The 18387-nt window shown below is 42.3% G+C and overlaps 1 protein-coding gene across 1 annotated transcript in view; it reads right to left on the bottom strand.

The window, feature by feature from the left end:
* SHISAL1 (shisa like 1) overlaps positions 1-18387 on the bottom strand; it is a 160883-nt gene that overhangs the window by 95087 nt on the left and 47409 nt on the right. The window contains exon 2 of the mRNA XM_050324949.1: positions 3691-3831. The gene's annotated coding sequence lies outside the window, so the exon portion shown is untranslated. The remainder of the gene's footprint in view (positions 1-3690; positions 3832-18387) is intronic.

The raw sequence follows: 18387 nt of genomic DNA, 5'->3' as shown, positions 1-18387 counted from the left end.
CAGCTGGATACAATTGTTTAAGAACCACTGAGAAGGAATTCCAGCCTCCATTCCCCCCCTGCCCTTTCCCCATTATCCACATCTCCTCTTATTTTACAACTGTACCACTCCTCTAATGTCTGATGTCTGTGCTGTATTGTCTGGCCTTGCATTGTCTGCAGCTTTGACGAGCTTTAAAATTGCCTAACTGCACAGTCCTAGCTGAGATTCTGGGTAGCAAGCAGCACTTGGGAACACAAAAAGTACTTTCCATTTGTCTTTATGACTTTGTAGGGGGAAAAAATAATTTAAAAGTTTTCCCAAACAGTCCAGAATACCAGGTCTCCAAAGAGAACGGGATAAAGCTTGTTTATCACATTAAAAAAACAAAAAAACCAACCAACCAAACAAAAAAACAGTGTGTGCTTTTACATACAGAGAGATACTCTGCTTCTGGTGGTGAAGAGTAGCAGCATAAACATGCAGGATGGCAAGGGCTGGGGCTGGAACAGAGAGGGAAGCTCAGCTCTGATCCTGCAGGAGAACCTGCACAAGGAGGGAGCTGTGTTTGACAGGAACAAGAGAAGGAGTTCTTTGAAAAGCAAAAGAAAAAGCCAAGCAGCCGTGTGTGTGCCTGGAAGCAGTGGGATAAGTGCCAGGTAGAGACTAAAGACAATAGTAGGAACTGAGAGGAGGAGCTGCAAACAAGGGCACGGGAGACAGAAGCTTTTTGGGAAGACAATGCTCTGGAATCTGAGTGACTGGATGAAGGACTGGGATGTGACAGCCAGGACCACGCAGAGGGGGACACACAAAAATAGATGGGCTGGGGGAACAGAAATAGAATTGATGGCTTGGATGAAAGAGGAGCTCAGGCCAAAGTGCACAGTCAAGGAATTCAGAGAAGATTTTGCCAACCCAACAGATAATAAATCTGAGACTGAGTGAAAGAAAATCTTTCTACATATTTAAAAGTCACAAGAAGTTTATTGTCAAGTTAACCATGGAATTATATTGTGAAGCAGGAGTTCCCAAGTATTCTGCTCAGTAAAGGCTCTCAACCATCTGAATTCCTTGTGGGTCACCATCTGAATTGAAAACATACTTGATTCGAAAATTAAATTATTTCCTAGACTATTTGCCATTACCTCATGGACGAGTAGTCTGAGAATTAGGCCATTTTTAGAGACTCCAGAGGGCACAAGGCTGAAGGAAGAGGTGGCAGTAAGTGTGGGATAAGGAGAGTTGGCTGTGTCCTGCCAGGGCAAAGGAGTAAGATCTGGCACTAGGAACATGGGGAAGAGGAGATGAAAGCAGGACTGTGGGATATTTTGATTTGAGAGACTGAGCTGGTTGGCCAAAAATGCAGACAAAAGACAAGGAACAAGGGATGGGGAAAATTGGGTTGAAGTCAGACAGGTAGGAATGGTTCAAAATAAAGTGAGAGTCTCTCCAGAGAGTACAGTGATCTGAATCTCCACAGTGATGCCAACAAACAAGAAACTGGATTACAAACTTCCATATTCAGTAATGAAACATGCTCAGTTTGATTATTCTCTTGGTCACATTCCTCCAGTATTTTTGTATTTTACTAAATATAACCATAGCCAAGTAGGTTTTAGGAAAGTACTCTCAGCGAACCCAAGCAAATTCCAAATTTTCCCCCTAAAATCTCAGAGCATTTGCATGCCTGTGGCAGTGTTATAGTGAGAACAGTGTGCTCACACTACTATATATACTGGGAATAACAGCCCTGAGAGGGCACTGGCTGGCAGACTTGGTACATCTCTGGTGTGAGCTGAGGGTCTGGCATCTGTGTTCTCCTTCCCATATCTGTATTTTTACTGAAATTCCCCTTAAAGTCCCTGCAGAAAATGAGGAAGAGGCCACCACAGACAAATAACACATCATATATCCCAGAAAATATTCATGATGAAACAAGAAATCTGCCCTGCAGTGGTTATGAAATAATGAGTATGCACAAAATTAATTGCTGTTAGATGTATAAATTATTCCAGATCAAAGGGGTGTGAAAGGCCACAGTGCTGCTGATTTTTACTGAATTCCTGACTGGTGTGCAGGACACAGAACACTGATGAGCACAACATTAACAGCTGCATTGCTGTGGCTGTAATTGTCTACTGCTACCAGCCAGGGAAAGTCTGCAGGGAGCAAGAATAGCTTTTTTTTAAAAATAACAGGCATATTTTAGGGGAAAAAAAAGTCTATACAAAACCATAGATAGCTGGGGTTTTACATATACGTGTCTATTATGGGTGTAAATTTGTGATTTTCAGATAAGCCATTGGGAACTGGGGTTATGCAAGTCTGAACTTTTCCTTTCTTGCTGCCTTTTGAAGGTATTCATGAAAATGAGTCAGATATAGAAGAAACAAATGAATTCCGGATCGGAAAACAAAAATCAGTTCATTAAAGGATAAACATATGTACAAAGATGAATTGTTCTTCACACAGTTTTCAGAAGTACCGATGGTTGGGGCTACAACCCTGGAACTAATGTTATTCTATCAGGATCAAACTGAAGACCTCTGTCACCTGAAGCCATAAATTCATGGAAGCACCAATTTCCCAGCTACAATGGAAACCCTACCAGAACATCCTGGCTAGACAACACAAGGACGTTTTTTATTGCTTGGATTTAAAATTTTCCTTGTTTTTGTTCATAAATCAAACTGAAAAGCCAGACAAAGAGCATAACTGCTGATATGAGGGGCCTGTGCCACTTCTGGCACCACAAAAAGACTGTGCGTGCATTAAATTAATCAGGTTACTCTAAAACACAAAAGAAATCCCAACCAATTTGGGGAGACAAATCTCACTGAGGGAGAAACATGGCTTCCTGCAAGAAAATATATGATCCAAATCCATAACAAAACCAAGAATTCAGGTTGATGTTCAGCAGTGCAGCTGCAGAGCTATGCTGGCTGTTCAGTATGAGTGCCAGAGGAGTTCTAGTTCCAAATAAATCAACATAATACAGGCTTTGCCTGCAAAAGAGAAAGTGGCAGTGGTTTCACTAGGATTGTTTCTTTAAACCAATTTCATTAGACATGAAGCAAATCCACATGTGGAGACAGTTAAATTGATTTACAACTGGCTTATGTTGATCTAGCTTAATTCAAAGGGTGGAATTTTATATGGCAGTTATACATTGATTTAAGTGCATCTACACAAGACTGCAATTCAATTCAATTTAAACAGACCTAAAATAAGACTTCAGTTAAGCCACTTTTGCAACACTTTAAATAGCAGGTTAGGCTGGACTAAGTAAACACACACTGAGGTATATGACAGCAACGTTTCCAAAGAGTAGGAGGTTCAAATCAATCCAAGCTAATTTTATGGAACAGACCTCAGGCTGCCTATTTGTACAAAACTACCAAGAATCAACTGAGATGCCGACTTGAAAATTTTCCTTTTTGACCTATGATCATTGCATTCTAAAACTGACCCTACTTTTAAAGGGATTTAACCAGTTTAATCTTCCATCAAGCCTCTTTTTTTGTCGTTATTTACTAAACTTTTGCATGTATGTTCAACATTCTCCCATTGCCACAAGTTATGGAAAACATATATTAAGTATTCCAGCAGCCTTGAAGGACACTTAAAACTCACGAGTTTTTTATCATCAGGATGTTTTCCTACAGGGCACAGAAATAATAAATGAGAGTTTGCTAAGACACTAAATACCTTTTTCTCGTCAGTATGTTCAAGTCATGCTCCAGAGCCAGTTTTTCCACGGCATTCCCAATGGAGGAGGGGAAGAGATCACCAATTCCCATCTGCTCCCAGTTCTGCGGTCAGGTGGCCAATCCTGATTTCAATTCATACCTGAACAGAAGGGGAAGAAAATACCAAAGGGAAAAGGTGAGTTCTAAAATATCCTTTCTGATAAGCTGCATTTTGAGATATTTTTATTTAAAGTGGTTTTTTTGCAGTGCCTTTGACAGATGCAAAAAGAAACAAATGAACAACACTCGGGATAAATATCAGTACAAATGAGATTCATTTATTTGGTGGAAGCAGAACGGTGGTGACAGGGATTAACCTGTTTATTAGCTTTAATAATAGAACATTTTTTGGCATGCCCCTGCCACAGCTAATGGAGAAAACACCACCAATCTGCAGTCATTTTATGGGTGAAAATACTCTTCATTTTGATTATGTTCTTCACAGGCCCATTTGTGACATTAGACATGAGGGATGGGGAACTTTACCTGGGAATCAGGAATGTTAATGTTCTTGGGTAAAACTCAATTGGGTTCCTTTTGCTGGGAATTTTTGTGTGTCGTATCATCTCATTTGTCTTTCTTTCTTTTTCTTTTCATTGTTGTTGAATAACAGCAATTACTGGCACGTCAGAAGGCAAAACATTTTTGTAGCCTCAGAGATAAGTCATCTCTCATAGTCACCATTAAATGATACGTGGAAAGGGACTGACCTTTGAGGCAAAACAATTTCCACTTACAAAAGTGGAATTTTAACAAGATGTTCTTGTGAGGCCCCTTCCAGCACGTTTCTGGAAAAGGCTTCTCGTGGCATTCCCAGTCCCCCAAGCTAAACCACTGAGGCAGAACAGCTTTTAGCTGCCAGCCAAGGCACACTGCTATTGCTGGCCCTTCATGGGTCTTGGATGACCCCAGGGCTGTTCCAGACTCCACATCCACACAGAAAAAGAACAATATATTTACTGTCTGCTCCGAGGAAAAGAAATCTGTAATGACTATGTGAGCAGTAAAAAGATGCACAAAGTCTGTCGAATACAGATAAGAAATTAAAAGCTCGCTGGGAAGTGTTATACTGAACTTTGAAAAACACTCAGAGAAAGAAGAGAGGAAGGACAGCAGAACTAACAGAATATGCTGGATTTCTGTCAGTCTTCTGTGGTGTCCAGTGCTGTAAGTATATTTAAAAAAATAAAATCAAATGTACATCCTGATTCCACTGAAGTCAGTGGTAAAATGCCCATTAACTCAAACAAAACCAGAATTACTTCTACAGCAGCCTTGTGTGCTTGTCACAATATACGAGTCAGTATTATAATCTGATAAAATCATCATTAAAATGTGACTGACTCTGGAAGTTTTTCACTGTTTTCCATTCTGGTTTCCAGAGATGTGGTTCCCCTTCTTAGACAGATTAAAGCAGTACAGATTTGCTTGAAAATCAAAAGGCATAAAAAAATTCTACCTTAATATTATAGAATGTGCTTCAGAGAATAGTTTCAAGATGCAGCTGAATATAAACACAATAAAATCAAATTAAAAAAAAGGGCAAGTTTAGAGTGCCATTTCTACCTGTGGCCTACAAACTGCTATAGCAACATAAACTATTCCTAACAACCTAGAAAAGACAATGTAAGTCAACAGAAATTCACCCTGCACTGACCATGGAAGCTTTTGAGAATACAAAAATTCAAAGAAGATGAAAAGTCAAATATGTTGAAACAATGTCATTGCTAAACTTGCTAACTTGTGGGCTTATAAAATGAGGATTATCAATATTTATGCAGAATAATTTCAGAAATGAGTAGCAAATCATTTTAACAAGAAGTTAGGATTTGGATGCAAACCTATTCATTCAGGCTGAAATCCATGTATGGTTGGTAGATTGGGAACTATGTGAGGAGGGATTCTTTGGGGTTATTAAGATTTTAGGCTGGTTCCCTAAGGAAAAGAAACTTCTTTACTCATAGTTTTTGTGTGCTTACTTCTTTTGTCTCTCCACCAGCAGCTTCTGAGCAGCTCAAGTTCAGCCAAACTTGATCAATGTTTAAGTTCCTACAAGTTTTGTAAAAACAGTCAGGTGAAAAAGAGCGAGGCAGTACGAGCCCCTTGGCAAGGGGGAGAAGCTGCAGTTTTACTTTGAGTTTTACTTTGCTTGACACCAAAGAATTCGTACAGAAAGCAAACCCACTAAGTGCCATTGTCTTCAGTCAGCCCTCAGAATCACTGCAGGACACTAACCCATAAAAATGCAGCTTTTATTACCTCTGGCAGTCCTGGAACGATTTGTTCTGAGAATAGATATAACAATAGATGTATCACTGATTAGGAGTTTTGCTGCTGTCTCAAGGGTATTCAGGACTTTAACCTCCCAGACAGAGGGTAAAATCAACAGTGCACACATTCCATTAGGAGCAGATGATGTAGCCCAGAGTTCCTGAGCTGCAATCAGGCTGAGGTGACAGAGCACACAGTCCTGAGTCTGTAATGACTTCAGGACTTGTTGAATTACCCAAAGGTTGCAAGTTCCCTGATAACCTCGGTTTTGATTAGGATTCCAGGCTGAAAAATCTGTGGTAATTTATTGGAAAACCTCAGGCTCCCTTCCTACTGCAGTGACTGGATTGGTGCTCACCCTGCTTCAGCCTCATGTGATGTCAATACTTATGTTCACTTCTTACAACAACACTTCAAAATCCTTAAAGCAAATCAGCTCATCTCATTTGGGAACGACCAATTGAAACAACTGGAATGATTGGATGTTAACTGAAAAAACTGGTTTTACTGTACAGATAAATTTTATACTCAAAATAATTTTTAAGCAACTGGAAGTAAATAGCAAAACTTTTTTTTCATTAGGTGAGCTTAATTAGACATCAGGAGCTGAGGAAGTGAGCTGACTTTTCTGAGCACTTCCCTGCTGCACTGCACAGCATCTGCTGGACCAGAAGCATCATGTGGCAGCAGAAGTGGCTGAGCTGATGCCAGGGCCCAGCAATGTTGCTTAGCAACTTCCCGGGGATGACTCTGGCAATTAACTCTCTTGTGTGTCGGGTGTGAGCTTCTGCTTCGCTCAGAACAGGAAAAGACAGAGCAAACAGCCCTCCAGAAGAGCCCAGTAAAGCTGCATGTGCCCATCTGCCACGGGACTGCAGCCAAAGAGCTGGGAAAGAAGCCCTTATGCAAGAGCTGTTTCTTAACAAGCTCATTTTTTGGACACCCTCGTTCTTTCCGTGCAAGTACAGTATACTTTTGAAAGGGATTAATCAATACCAAAATGCGCCCACCTGTTACAGAACAAGAGCATCTGCAAAGGGCATTGCTTCAAAAATGGCCTTTTCAGTTTGCAATCACTGTTGAGTCTGAAATGACTTTCAAGTGTGAAAAGCCCCTGTTTAACCTGAGCTATTGACCCGTCCACAAAACCATTTTGTTTTGCCAACTACGTATTTTTTTCGCTCTTTGTTTGACAGCACATTAAGTAGTGCCTTAGTCTGAGTCGAGGTGTCCCAAGATACTGAGAAGGAATGAACACTGAGTCAGTTTTCTCATCTTCAAAGTGATACCAAGTTGCTCCAGAGCTGGGCCATAATTACAGTCCCTCTCTCCGGCATCCCCTCTCCTGCTTCTTAGGGAAAAGCACCCGTGTCTCAGCCTGTGCCCAGATTATTCTTCAGGGTCTCAGCTCTGCAGAGAGCTCAGAGTAGCTTTATCCTTCCTCAGGTGGTGGCAAAAGGCAGGTTAGAGGTGAGCTCTGCTCTGGAAGTGCTGAACAGTGACATTCCTGTCTGGTGGGTGAGAGGAAGAGGAGGGGCAGGACTGAGCTCTGCTCTGCGGGGACCAGGGACAGGACACAGGGAATGGCTGGAGCTGTGTCAGGGCAGGCTCAGGGTGGATCTCAGGACAAGGTTCTTCCCCTCAGAGGGTGTTTGGCACTGAACAGGCTCCCTAGGGCAGTGGGCACAGCCCCAAGGCTGCCAGAGCTCCAGGAGGGTTTGGATGATCCTCTGGGGCACAGGGGGTGACTCTTGGGGATGGTCCTGTGCAGGGCTGAGGGTTGGGCTGGATGATCCTTGTGGGTTCCTTCCAACTGGGTATTTTCTGTGATTCTGTGATCATTCTCACCAAGTTCTCACAGCTCTCAACCCACACATTTATTTTGTCTGGGACACAGGAGGTGGAAGCAATGCTGGAAGTGTTTGAGTCCATCTTATTAATTTCCCTCAAGCTTTCGTGTGAACACATTGAACTGAATTATTTAGGAATTCCTACCTTTTCCCCTACCATGACAAAACAAGGCCCCAAAAACAAGGCCCTTAAGAAAGGCCCCTTAACAGTGGCAGATCTTTTATAAGGGGGGAAAAAAAGCATTTCCTGAGTGCTTGAAATATGGTTCTTTAAGAATGCTGAAAGCCAACACTTTGCATGAAATTGCAGGGAAGGAAAACTTTAAAGTAAATTTACTCTTTTTTGTAGTTAAAAAAAAAATCTCTGAAGGGTATCCTCTTTTCCTTCAGTGATTACGAGATGTTACAGTTCCCTTTCAATCAGGATTCAATAGTTTTAATATAACTTACATAAAAACTATGGGAAGAATTTGATAATGCACCTCAGAAAAACCAACCAGCTTGTTCTGTGGCAGTCAAAAATAGCGACGGTCTTTTCTGCAATTCAAAATTCAATCATTTAAAACATTACACAGCTCTTGTCTTCAGACTTTCCAATCAGCTCTTGTACAGGAACGAAGCCTTATTATTGCAACCACTACTTTTTGTCTGTAGAGTCAAGTCATTCAAAAAAATGATTTCATGGTGGAAGAACTGCCCTAATGGCAATGAATATAATTTTGAAAACTGTTTCATTGCATGAAGGACTTTTACATAATTTACACTAACTGATTTTTAACATGCCAGTGATTTATGAAGTACCAACCACAGAAAACACCCAGCAAATGAAAATGCTCTTTGAAGATTGTGCATTTACATAGTGAGTTTACATTTGATTGGGAGTTAAATATGTAAAACCACGACTGTACTGGTTATTTCCATGGCAAACATCTTTGATTTTTTTTTTCCCCACCATCTTTGACAGTGAGATTTTATCATCTATCATAAATTGATCAAAAATGGGTAATTTCTATTGTGGAAGTTTCAGCAATTGAGAAGGAGTGAGTGGATATGGGGGAGTGCCAAGAAGCAGGTGGATGCACTGAATATTCACTCTTGGTTTCCAGGCAGTGGCATCAAAGACACAAACTCCCATCAGAATTGGGCTGCAGACATTCTAACCAAGCTATGTTGAACAAAATTGATTCTGAAAGTCAATTTTTCAGCTATTATTAAAGTTCTTGTTTTCTAAAACATTACTTCAAACAGATATGAAAACCTATGTCATTGCCACATATCCATCCTCTCACCCACACACTGTCTATCTAGGTATTATGTTATCTGGCTGAAAATTGAGTTAGTTCCCAGGTTGAATGAAGTTCATAAAACTTTCAGCAAAACTGGGCTGGATTTTATGAGCACGAAGCCACACTGCAGCTTGGGAAAGGGATCAGGGCAAGCTCCCTCAAATTGCAGTTTCCATGAAAATCATGCAAATTTTTGTACTTTCATCTGTGTCCTGATTTGAATTTATGAATTTTCTCAACTTCTAAATTACAGGTAGGGTGAGAACCTGCTTGAACTCGGTAGGAGAGCAACATATCCCTGGTCCCTCACAGCCCAATGAACTCTAGGGACCCAAATGTGTTTGCAGGTAACAAAGAACCCTATATTAGCAATGAGGTGAAAATTAGGAGTAGGCAGCAAGGGTTTATGAAGGGGAAATCAAAACACAATGGGCATAAATTGAAACAGGAAAAAGCCAGTTTAAACCTAAGGAAATACATTTTTTTTTACTCTGAGGGTGACTGAGCACTGTCACAAATTTCCCAGAATGGTCGTAGATAATCAAAGGATCACAGAATATGCTGAGTTGCAAGGAACACACAAGGATTATCGAGACCAACCCTTATCCCTGAACAGGACCATGCCCAAAGAGTCACACCTTGTGCCTGAGAGGATCCTTGGAGGTTTTAAAACCTCAACAGAACACTGTCCTGAGAAACCTACTCTAGTTCCCCCTACTTGAGCAGGGGTGCTGGACCAGATGAGCTCTGGGGGTGCCTTTCAACCTCTTTCTTTAAAGGAAATGCTGGTGCTTTTGAGAAGCAGCTTCTCTAGAAGCATTTCTGAAGAAGGACAAGATGTGTGTCTGATACTGAGCTTATCTCCAGGTAGAAAACAAGAACCCTTTTGTATGTAAACATTGACAGCACTGGGAGTGCATCACAGGGGTCACCTGCACCTTGTACAGCTTTTTATCTCAACACAGCTTGCAGTCTCACACTGTTGATTTCAATAAAAATACTCCAACCACCTTTAAGAGCCCCCTTCACCTCTGCTAATCGAATTAGGAGGTGTGTAATTAAGTTTCAGTTCTTACTAAGACAGAAGATTGAAGACCCCTTCTAAGAGCACTAATGGGATAGGGAGCTGGAAAACTGTTTTCTTTAAGTGTATTTGGGGCAAGGGAGTGCAAGGATGACACTGAGGAATTATACAATACCACATGGAGTTATGGAGAGAATCTCAGGCATGTGCCATTTAAAATCTGTCACAAATGAGTGTTTCAGGTTGCTCTGAGATCATAGTGCAGCCTGAGGAGTGGGGGCAGATGCACCACCATAAAACCTAACAAAGGATCAAGCTAATACTCAGAACTGCTTTTAGGATGCATGGGAAATACTTCCTCTCCCAGCAAACGATGCCCCTTTGGATGCAAAATGGTTGTGAAATGATGTGAAATGTTGGCAAGAGAGGGAAAAGCTCCTCCTGTCTGTACCAGTGCATGGTGTTTGTCCTCCATGAATGAGAGGGTTTGGTCTGCACAGCCACCAGTTTGGCAGAGTCCTCACACAGAGAACCCTGTTGTACTGTCTGCAGAAGAGGATCTTTTCTCTTGCTTTCAATAGCCACCAGGCCCAGTTCCTCCAAAATAAAGCCAGGAATCAATACAGTCTCTGAAATAGCTTTCAACTCTGACTTCATCTTGCTCTGTGTCAGGGGCTCTCAAGCTATGATACACAAAGCATTTGCAAGTGCTGTGCCTGTGTTCTGCTGCAGCTGTGGCAGCTGGAATTGAATCCCAATTCATTTAACAGCACAAAGTGAAAAGCATGAAGTGCTCAGGCAGCTTGGTGAGGCTGCACAGCCCTGCAAGAGATGTCCTAGAAAGAGCAAGATGCACAGAGAATCATGGCTGGGGGAGGTCTCAGCTCTGTGCTGTGCTCAAACACAGATTTTAGGATGAAAAGGTTTCCTCTGCTCATCTGGTGAAAGAAAGTTTGGTCAGTATTACTTATGACCACTGATACAAAATGGAGGCAGCAGGGAAAAGTAGAAAATGAATGGCGAGTCTTAATGAATTTCCTCTAAGCACCTTTCATCTCATACATCCCACATTAATGCAGTGTTTAAAATTCTATTTCCTTAAGTCAGTAATAGAAAAATTAATTGATGCATTATTAACAAAGTAACTTGCAGAGAGGCCTTTCAGGAAGGTGAGCACAGCTTTCAGGGGCTCCACTGCTGAAGCAGAGATGGCAGCGCTACCCAAGGAGGAAAGCATCTGGGACCCTTTCTAAAACCTCTCAAGTGTTTCTGGACACAGCTGCAAAGGATTTACTACTGGGATGGCAACTGTCCATGCTGGGTATAAAGCTGGCTTTGGTGTTCAGAAAGGGTTGGTGATCACCCCTCAGTCACAGAACATCACACAGAAACCTGGCTTATCCGGCACCGTTCAGGTGACAGGGAGTCCTGTGGGACCCATCAGTCTAGAGACAACAGGCCTCATGAAATCTGATTGTCACACAAAGCACCTTGCTCCACAGCCAAGACACAGAGAACAGAAAATCAAGCTGTTAGCAGACAGAAAATCTCCACAAGCTGCTAGTCGGAGTTACAGGTATGTGTGAGCTTCAGGATGTATCTGTGGTGTCTGATGTGTGGGAGGCTAAACACTGAACTGGACACCAACCAGGCTCCATTTGTAGGGAGCTCAACCCCATAAAAACAGTAAAAAAAAAAAAGCCCAAACCCAACTAAACCAACCAACCAAGCAACCAAAATTAGGTAGGGACACCTTCCACTAGCCCAGGTTGCTCCAAGGCCAGTCCAACCTGGCTTTGGGCACTTCGAGGGATGGGGCAGCCACAGCTTCCTCTGGGCAACCTGTGGCAGGGCCTCCCCACCCTCATAGGGAACAATTTCTTCCTAATATCTAATCTAAACTTACCCTTTTTCATGTTTGATTGTTTGTTTGTTTGATTTTAATTATCACAGGGTAAAGGAAGACAAATACTGAAAGGTTCCCACTGAGGTTTGTAACATTGTAACTGTGGACTTGTAAATATTCTATTATAACACATAATATTATAAATATTATATCATAAATATATAATAGGTATTAGTACAATATATAATATATGGTGTATATTTTTATAAATTATATTTTAATAAATATATATATAATTATACAGAAACCTGTAATAGTTACCCCAGCACAAAACTGCTAAGACAAGTGTAAAGCTTGTGATCATATAATCCAAACCAAATCAAATACTAAAATTTGTGTCACTGCACATCAGCTGGGCACCGTGATAATTCATAGCCTTTTTTTTTACACATGCTAACTGAGTGCTTAGTCCCTTTAAGCTGATTTTGCTTCTTGGCTCAGGTGGATTAAAAAGCTCCTGAACACAGATGCAAGCAGAAATTCGTGAAGCTGTGGTATTTTAACAATTTTAAGTCATAAAGCTATATCCCACTTGTCTTATCCTGTCAGAGCTGGGGTGAAGTGACATTAGTGCCAGAGGAAGAACATTGCTTTTGCAGAGTTTCTGGGGTAGGGACAGGGGTATGCACCAAGTGGAACAGAATCGAGAATCGAGCCTCCTCCTTTACTGCAGTAATAAATAATTACCGAACTGAAACAGAGAAGGGCAATTGCCAATGATCATGAGAAAGATTATTTTAATACGGAACAGAGCACTGCTAAAGTAATTAAATAGAGTGTAAAAGACCCTAAAACTCAGTAAGGTTTCAAAAACTGCAGATGGGCAAACCTATCAACACCACCGCTGTGTTTTCAAGTCAGGCACCACGGTCCTAACGCGTTCCATGGTGCTGCTTTTACTGCTGTGCTTTGCCACTCCTGTGCAAAGTGGCTGTGCCTTGGCAGGGGGAGGGAGCAATCCCTGCCTACCCCGGCGATAGTTAATGCAGCCCTTTTGTCTGCTGCTACCAAAACCCCTTCACACCCTGCCACACACTCACACAGCGCAGCCCGCCTCCAATTCAGAGGTGTCTCCTTCCAAGCAGGAGTGGAGGCGAAGGGTGGGAGCGTGTGGCAGAGGTCTGGCAGGAAGGGAAGCTTCTGCAAATCACCATTTGATAAAACCTAAAAATCATTTCCAAGTGGCAGACCCAGAATGCAACTCAAAACACTTAGCCCATCCAAAAAAAGAGAAGGCATTACACAACCTGAATGCAACAGGGCAATAAAAATACAGCTTGCTTTTGTGATAGCAAGGTCTTAACTCACTTATTCAGATTAGAAGCATCGTGCATTGAACCAGATTTCCTTTACTATCTGGGATATGTTTCCTCTCATATGAGATACACCATGGCAAACTTTCATGGATATTTTTCAGTATATATTGTGTGAAGCTTCCATTCTGGTGTGGGCTTTTTTTAAAATTTTGTACATATGGGTGGGTTAACAAGAGATAATACCCAGCCCTGCATGCAGGACATTCATTCTTAGCTGAGTCTTCACAGGGCCCAGAGAGGATGCTCTGTTTCTTTTCTTTGCAGCTATTTGTGGAAAAGTCAACTTGCTGAGGGTTAATTAATAATCAAACCTGGGTAAATTGATATGCAAAGGAGCACCCAAAGTGTCCAGACATTTCCAAAGAGGTGGTGAAAGAAGTGATTTGCTCCCCACGTTCAGCTCTTTCACAGGTTCTATAGGTGATTTTACATTATCAGCATCTTCCTAATTAAATTTCAACAGCTTTACAAGGCTATTACTGCTCATAAGATTCGCTTCTAAACCCTGGAACTTTGCTCTTCTTAACTGCCTTCTCTCTCATACTTTTTTTAGAGAATTACACTACTAATGATGGGATTAATATTAAGCCATTCCACTATAAATGGGTTGGATGTACCGCTGATACCTTGAATTAATCTGCATTTGGCAAGCATATCTCTGCCCTCGTCCTGCTTTCCAGAAGAAATTTGGAATGACAGATTCATTAGATGCCATAAATAAAATGTCTGCAAGGTTAACTTGTGAGATAGGACTGGTCACCTTTTATAAGAAGAGAAACTAAGCAGACATTTCCAAAGAACACACAAATTAGGCAAAGCTACAGGGGGGTTGTGTTTGCTTTTTTTTTCCCCCCCCTCCCACCACTTGCTAGTAACTGCAACAATTGCTTTAATTCTGAGAGCTGAGCTGTACAGGTGGTAAAAGTGCAACGTCTCACTCATTCACCCTTAGGTTTGTCACATGTAGTGAGTTTGGTTTTGAGAAGGCCTCAGCCTCCTGGTTTGTCTGGTTCTCCACTGCCCCTGGTGACACTGCTGAGTGTGTCATCAGTCAGCCACCTGCACCTTCCCAGACTCCCACTGCACGTGGAGCAGAGCTCAGTCTGAACCAAGTCATCTTTTCCTTTCTGTAAAGTGGTTTTATGGAATTGGGTAGCACTAAAATGAGGGGGGGGGGATGGGGAAAGACTTCCTGAATCATCTACCCCTTTGCAGCACAGCCAGTTAAATGCAGCCTCCAGCCTTCTGCTTGGCTTGGAGGCATCTGCAGTTGGATCCTGCACTACGTGAGGGAGCAGATGGAGATGCTGAAGGGATAAGAAGTGCTGCTTCCAAGGAAGAAACTCACCCTCCGAGGGGAGGTCGGGGACAGGATGCTTTCCATGACTCACCTTTTGATAATGGTTCAAAAGTAATGTTTGGGGAGCTATTACTATTATGGGCAGTGTTATTGGCCACATAAATCAACAAGAGTTCCTAGAACAGTGCCTGACCTGTTGCAGGAGGTATTACACTGCCTGAGCAGGGGCACAGGAAAGAAGGAACATTACTTCAGGCTTCTGCTTAGCTCAGAAGTGAACTGTTGCAGACAAGAGAGAAAAAAAAAAAAAAAAAGAGAGAAGAAAAGAAAAAAAGATTGATTTTCCTTTTGGCAAATATTTGGCTACAAGGAGCTGCTCATCTGTCATTTGTCTTGCCTCGAGAATTGGCCTTTGCAGAAGGAAACAAACAAACACTGCTGTACTGTATGGCATTTGGTATTGGCATAAAAGCCTTGCTGAGGATAACAGACATTTATAGAGCAATTCATGACTTTAAAATTATCCCCCTTTGCCTTTGCTTAGCATTGTTTAATCTAATAGTTAGCATTTATTTGAAATGGATACAGGGTGGATCTTGCTGCTGGTAGCTGCGTGAAAAGCCTGCTGTCTGTTAGGCAGACGTCACTTTTGTGCAAGGAACATCCTCTCCAGAGGACAGGATTTCACATCAACAACTACAGGCAGACTGTGTTCCTCCCCTATTCCTTAGAGGGGGCAAAGAATGTCTGCACCTGCACAAATTCCCCAAAAGACTCATATAATTCCCCAGGAGAACCTTTACACGTCACTACCATCGCCCCCTGTACGGGAAACAGAAAATGGGTTGGAAACAGAAAATATAAACTACTATACTTGATTATGCCCAGCTTGCTCCTGTTCCCTCAGGGGTCACTGGCAGCTGCCAAGGGTTGGCATAGTGCTGCAGCTTCCAGAAAGCTGCTGTGTGGACAGACAAAACTCAGGGACGTGAAGGCAGCCCACTCGCACCAAACTCCCTGACAGCTCATCCTTCACATTTCCTGCCACCCACTCACTCACAACACTCCCTGCTCTGCCAGCACAAACACGGTGAGACAGGGAGTCAGGCTTTAATTGCCAGGAGTCTTATCCTGTGGTACTTTTTGGGAGATAACAACTTCACAGGCAACTCCTGTGAAGCACAGCTAGGACTTGGTCACCACAGAGAGAGAGAAAATTTCCTGTATTTGTTGGAATAATTTAATTCTTGGTGAGTCTTCAGCGAAGGTCCATTATCCTCCAGGAAGAGAGAATTTGGACTATTAATGTCCGTATTCTCATCTTCACCATCCCATGTCTTGCCTTGCTTCAGCGTCACAAATAAATGGATAATTTAATTCCCTAGCTGACAACGCTCAGAAGAAAACTCCAGGAATAGAGAGAGTTATTTATGCCTGAATGTAGGGCTCACATTCATATTTATGTAGCTGGATAAGCATTCTGACTATCAGGGTTATTATCACATCAAGATTTTTAAAGGCAGCTGATCCAAATAGCTTCTGCAGAGATGTCACTCAATCCCAGCTCTTTTCTTCTGGGGTCCAGGAAGCCTTCGTGATGCACAAAGTGTACCTTTGTGCGAGCTCAAATCTCGAGAAGTTTTGTTTCCCACCAAAGCAACGTGTTTTACTGACAACCAGTGAAAAGCCTAAGAGTCACAAAGCAAATTACTATTTTCACACTGAGTTCCAGGCTTTTCTCCAGGCAGTATTAACTTCTGAAATGCATTAAAAAGCCGTGCAAAGCTGGGAATACCCTGACAATCCGAGCAATACCCTGACAATCAAAGCTCTCATGACCATAAGCCAATTATTACACCTTTCACACTTGTCTAATAACTTCAAGGTTTCAAAGATAAGACCTGGAGTTGTGGTGTGAGAACAAGCTCGTGGTGAGGTTCTGGTGCTTTCTGGCAGGCAGGTTATTGTGTGACTCAGTGGTGACTTCTGTCCTCAGTGGGGAGGTGAAAACATGACCCAGCAGTGGCCCCCGAAAATACAAACCATTTATTTTGGTTTCAGAAAGCCCTTTTCAGTAAAGCCAGAACAGTTGCTTTAGTAAATAATAACAGATACTCTTAAAAGAGCTGTTTTCTAGCTTTTTAGTAATAAACAAACACTCCAACACTACTTGAAGAACAGTTTAGGTGGGTTTTTTTCTCCCCTAAGGGTGTGAAGGCAAAGCAATGTGCCACAAAACTTTGTTTTCAGGTGACATTAAATGGACTCCACCCTATGAAAACACTAGTGCTAACAGGGGAACACAAAACTAGACAAGACTCTGGGCACAAAAGCCCTTCCTAAATTCCCAGGTAGAAGGAACAGCCTTTAGAGCCAAACACAACCAAGTACAAATGCAAGTGAGCAGAATTCTCCGCGCTAGGTTGGGTGTGTTAACTGTTTGACAACGAAATAAAAGGTATTTGGTACCTTGAAATGACATTAAGGAGGGAAGTGTTGGGCTGGATAAGGGACAGGGAAGCAGCACAGCTCCACTGAGGGGGATGAGACCACCAGTGGCAATTCCTGGCCTGGCTGTGCCAGGCTTCCAGCAGGGGTGCTTCCTTTTCTGAGATTCAAGGATTAGGATATGTGACATTTCCACAGCAGGAGCCTTGAACCAGCAGGCTCTTAAATCGCCAAGTGTCCAAACAGTTTTCATTGTGCTTTCATCCATTCCCTGCTAAGTACAAGCAGCAGGGGGGGGTGGAACTGCCTCCATATAGGAAACGAGAATAGCACAGCACCTGCTGGGTTGGAAAATGCAGCCATGAGGTGCCTAAATGAGTCGACAACAGGAGGACACCGTGACTGGTCCCACAGCATAAACTCGGCTGCAGACAACGCAGCTTTCCTAAGATGTATGAGCTTCATGAGACAAAACCGGGCTGTTACAGAAGCTGTTGTTCAGAAAGCCCACAAAATGCAGGAAAACTGGCCTTGCTCTCAGGGAAAACAAATAAAAGAAGGGAAAGCAACAATTCTGGAGCATTCACGCCTAAGAGAGCTGCAGATTTCTATCCACAGAAGCCATAAAAAGTGCCCAAGCCTATGAAGGTCAGCCAGTACCAGGCCTGCCCAGACAAATGCACATTGCTTTATGGATCCAGGAATGTATTTTATCCAGAGTTATGGTGTTAGCCATGGGGAGGAGACACTGCAGAGTCAGGTGTGCTGAGCAGTGTCTCCAGCAGCACCTCTTCGCAGCTGCTGGCATCAGAAAATGAAAGAGAGAGTCAGAAACAACAGAGCCACATTAACAAAATACTCCTTTACATCCAGGCTAATGAACCCAGGCAAGGCCCTGCATTGATTCACCACCCTATGGGTTAAATTTATCTCTACCTGATACTTCATGCTGTCAAGACATGCCCCAAGATCTTAGAGCTGAGCCTGAGCCAGAAACCTCCTCAGGTCCTTTCTGATTTAAATTTCCCTGTGATACTGTAAAACAACCAATTTTGAAACCTGGTAATGAAAATGCAATTTTCTTCCTGCCAGGAAAGTTACTTCCTACCAGTAAAAAATATGTGCTTGATTTCTGCTCTTTTTAACTCTGAACAGAACACTTCTCACGGGCTCAGGGCAAAGTAAGGCTTTTTTATCTAGAACTCAGATTTTGTGATATACTGCAAACACATTGCCTCTGTGGGGAATTAATGTA

This window comes from Myiozetetes cayanensis, unplaced genomic scaffold, assembly GCF_022539395.1.
Source record: "Myiozetetes cayanensis isolate MyiCay16 unplaced genomic scaffold, myiCay2020 scf3, whole genome shotgun sequence".
NCBI classification, from domain to species: domain Eukaryota; kingdom Metazoa; phylum Chordata; class Aves; order Passeriformes; family Tyrannidae; genus Myiozetetes; species Myiozetetes cayanensis.
Note: the sequence above shows the minus strand (reverse complement) of the source record. Positions and strands in the feature narration are given on the sequence as shown.